Raw genomic sequence first — 4947 nt, 5'->3', positions numbered from 1 at the left:
AGCTATTGGCACAAATGGGCTAATTAAGTCGAAGGAACGAAAGGACCAATTACAGCATAGGAAGCATAGTAATCACTACACTTACTAGTGATTAGGGTAATCACCACCATACGATCACTCACGATCACCGTAATTAGGAATGATCACTAGGATTATATATACATGTAAATAGTCACTCGTTATGGTAGACTCTAGGAGTTTACTAGTGGTAACAATCACAATCATAGTACCTATACTAAGCATTGCTAATTACTATGAGAGATAACTCTAAGTATTGTTGTAAACCCTTTGGCTTCACCGAATCCCTTAGACGACCTGTACACTTGTCCCGCTTCACCTACCTCCGTCTGGACCCTTTTAGAAGAAGTCTGAGTGGGGTTTGTCACATTAGCCCTAACTGACGTTAGTTATAGAAGTATAAAGCTTTATCGGATTTACGAACTTTTACCGAATGTTTATTAGGAACTTTAGATTGATTATACGACCTTTATATAAACTTACTAAGAAGAATACTAAATTCTAATGGGAAGAGCAATATAAGCAAGCATTTACGTAAATCTACGACGCTATTACTAAAGATCTAGTACTAGTACTACTAGACCCTAAGAAGCTATTTAAAGTAGAAACGGACGCTTTAGACTACGCTATTAGAGAATAATTAGGATAACAAGATAGACAAGGAAAGCTATATCTTATAGCTTTCTTTTTAAAGAAGCTCGATGGACTATATCTTAATTATCTAATCTATAATAAGGAACTACTTACGATTATTAAAGCTTTTAAGGAATAGTAACTATATCTTAATAGTATAATTGAACTAGTATAAATATATATAGATTATAAGAATTTATAATACTTTACGATGACAAAGGAGCTTAACGGACGACAAGTACGATAGGTAGAATTCCTTACGGAATTTAACTTTAAGATCTGCTATAAGAAGAGCAAAGAGAACGTACGAGCGGATATCTTAAGCCGACAAACGGATTATATAGAAGGATAAACGGAAATAACACCACCGTTATTTAAGGAACGAATAGACGGAACGCTATATTACGAAATGTAGACACCTGTGGAAAATGATCTACTTGACTTGTTCTTAGAATATTACGTAATTTCGAGAAGAAAGGATTAATAAGACATAGTATTAAGTAGTACCTAGACTATTAGTACCTAACGGAGTAGAAGAAAGAGATAGGAAACTCTAGTACCAAGGCAAAGCGTATATCTATAATAAAAATCAATAGCTACGGATGATTCGAGAACTCTACGAGTCGAAACTCGGAGGATATAAAGGAGTTACAAAGACTATCGCACAAGTCAAGAGACACTACGACTTTCTATAGTTAACGGCACGAGTTAAGGAAGTTATATAGAACTACGACATTTGTAATCGAAGCAAAATGGTATAATATAAGCTATATAGGCTACTTTAGCCACTACTAATAGCTAACAAACTATAGAGCTCGGTTATAATAGACTTTATTATAAAGTTACTAGAATCTAAGGATACGGCTATAGGAGTGATCTATAATAGTATCCTTACTATAGTAGATCGCCTGACTAAATAGGTATACTTCTTTCCCTATAAGGAATCCTAGATAGCTAAACAGCTAGTAGACGTAATCTATCGGCAAGTTACATTAGTATATGCTTAGCCGTAAGAATAGATCACTAATGGAGATACTAAGTTCGTATTAAAGTTCTAGCAAGCGTTAATATAACAATTAGGCATTAATAGCAAGCTATTAACGGCATATTACCTATAGATTAATAGATAAACGGAGCGACTAAACCAAGTTATCGAGCAGTATCTCTATTCTTACATTAACTACTAGTAAGACGACTAGGTTATACTATTACTAATAGTATAACTCGCTTATAATATAACGCTAATAGAAACGACCAAAGTTATACCGTTCTTCGCAAACTATAGATATAAAGCAGACCTTAGGCAAGGACTAGAGGTTATAGTGCCAAAAGCAATAGTCAAAGTAGAACAAATATACATACTATATAAAAAGCTCAAAAAGAAACTCGAGTTTGTTAAGACTAGAATAAAGAACTACTATAATAAATATAGGCTTAAGGGACCTTGCCTAGAGAGGGAAGACAAAGTCTACCTAATCGTACAAAACTTACGAACCAAACAACCAAGCACAAAGCTAGACTTTGAAAAGGTCAGACCCTTTGTTATTAAAGAACGAATTTCGGCATCTAACTACTAACTATCGTTACTATCATCTATACGACTATAGATAGATGTTTTTTATATTTCACTTCTCGAACTAGTACCGAAAAACGCCAAGGCTACTATATATATCGAAGCAGAAGACGAGGAGAAAGAATAGGACGTCGAAAAAATTCTAGATTCATATATCATCAATAGGGAACTATAGTATCTAGTTAAATAGCTCGATTTCGGACTAGAAGACAACTTATAAAAACTAGTTAAGAACTTGAACTACTCTAAGAAACTAGAACAGTTCTATTAGTAGAACTCGGATTAGCTAAAGGCAAACCTAGGATAGAACTAAAAATAGCGCCTTAGTTAATAATATTAACGCCACTATTAAGTTATATAACAGCCTCCGATTCCTACTATTCTACTGCCTCTAATTTGTCTAGATTTGATAGACCCCGTGTAACTATATCTGCCCCCTTCTCTACTAGGAACTCTTGTTATTTACGAACCTAAGTTAGATAGGCTAATGCTTTAGAAGCTTTATATTAATATTCTCGTAGCAAGGCTTTGGCCTCTTTTTCTTTAGCTTTCAAACGACGTTGCTCGCATATAATACAATCTACTACGTTATAATCAGAGACATACCTTTATAAGAAAACGGGAACTTATAAGAAGAAACTAAAATGCTAGAACTATTATAAGCACGACCCTAATATATGTAAGCCTTGTAGTGATAAGATTTTTCAATCATTTTACATACTTAGTTATACTCTATATAATAGGAATACGCTATTACTATAAACCTGTAATTAGAAATAAACTAAGCTAAACACTTATAACGAATAGATACTAGGGATCTATATACATTAGACGGCATAATTAATAGTACAAAGGGTAATAAGAGGCTAAGGAGAAAAACATATATAAGAAACACAAGGGATATTAGCACCATTTAAAATAACCTAAAGAGGGCTTTCAGGTCGAAAGCCTCAGAGGGAGGGCATCGTATTACGGAAATATATATATAGATACCGCCTAAGCTACTAATATAAATAGGCTAATCAAGTCAGAGGAACAAAAGGACTAATTACAACATGGGAAGCACAGTGATCACTACACTTACTAGCAATTAAGGTAATTACCACCATACGATCACTCACAATCACCGTAATCAGGAGTGATCACTAGGATTATATATACATATAGATAGTCACTTATTACGGTGGACTCTGAGAGTTCACCAGTGATAGCAACCTACAATCACAGTACTTATACCAAGCATTGCTAATTACTGTGAGAGACAACTCTAGTGTTGTTGTAAACCCTTTGGCTTCACCGAATCCCTTAGACAACCTGCCTGTTTGTCCCGCTTAATCTACCTTTGTCTGAACCCTTTTAGAAGAAGTCTGAGCTGGGTTCGTCACACCTCCGTAGCTAACCGTTATAGGCCTCCTTGGCCCTCCTAAAGGCTAGGAGGTTAGTGTCGTTAGCAAAGCCTATTAAACTGACCACAGGGCTAGCCTAGCAAATGGCCTAGTAGAGGGAGGCTATATAGAGGATAAATAGTATAAGGGAGAGGGGTAACCCCTATAGGACCCTAGCCCTTACCGCTATATCCTTTATTTCCTAGCTATCGAAGTAGAGGATAGCCACCCTGTCCTATAGCCACTCCCTAACCTAGACCACTAGCCACTTCGGGAAGCCCTAGCTCCGTAAAGTGGCTAGTAGCCGGGTGTGGTTAACAATGTCAAAAGCCCCTAAGATATCGAGCTATAGGAGGGAGGCAGCCGCCTTATACCTCTAAGCCTTCTAAACCTAAGCCGTAACAAGCCGAATGGCTAGTTCCGTAAACCTATGTTCCCGGTTGCCTATCTGCTCGGCCGGGAGAAGCCCGTAGGCCTCTGCGACGGCCGTTACCTTTCGGGTAACTATAGCCTCTAGCACCTTACCTACTGTTGGTAGGAGCGCTATAGGCCTATAGCTACCCGGGGTAAAGTAGGCCTGTGGGGGTTTGCCGGGCTTACGGAGGACTACTGTCTTAGCCCTTTTAAACCGGGCCGGGAAACAGCCGAGCCATAGGCTCTCCGAGGCTAGTTTAGCTAGTATCCGGTAGAGCGGCTGCCTATAGGCCTTTAATAGGCCTATAGGGAGGAGGTCCTCCCCTGAACTATTACCTACTAAGAAGGAGACTCTTTATTTAAGTATAGAGATATAGCTTTAAAGGATCAAGGAATAGTTTAGCATCTAGTTCAATTAGGTAGGCCAATAGCTAGTTTAGAATAGCTATACTAAGGATGACCTTATCATAGGTAAATTAATCTACAAATTTACGATAGACCTCTTTTACTACGCCTAAGTCTAGGGAGACAAGACAAACTATTAGCTTTTGACTAGACTTTGGTTAGCTATAACCTTAGCACTCTATAAGCTCTATCCTAAGCTATAGAAAACGGATATACTTAACTAATACCTCCTTTAGGTCACTAAAAAATAGGAGGCACTCTCTAAAGAGCTTAAGGCCAAAAAAAGGGCATAGAAAGCCGCTATATTTAATATTAAGGATACCTCTAACAAACCAAGCAGTAGTAGTAATAATAGTAATAGCGCTTCTAAAGATTAAACTCACTAGTTATATACTAAACTAAGATAGGGTAATTAAGGCCAATAGTACCGATCTAATCGCTATAGGTAGAGAGAGGAATAGAAACGTAGATATCTTCTATAAAGAGAGTGATACTAAAGCTATAACTAGGAGTTTCGCC

The sequence above is a fragment of the Thermothelomyces thermophilus genome, chromosome 1 (genome assembly GCF_000226095.1).
Source record: "Thermothelomyces thermophilus ATCC 42464 chromosome 1, complete sequence".
NCBI classification, from domain to species: Eukaryota; Fungi; Ascomycota; class Sordariomycetes; order Sordariales; family Chaetomiaceae; genus Thermothelomyces; species Thermothelomyces thermophilus.
The sequence above is the reverse complement of the archived record's forward strand: the minus strand, read 5'-3'. Positions refer to the sequence as shown.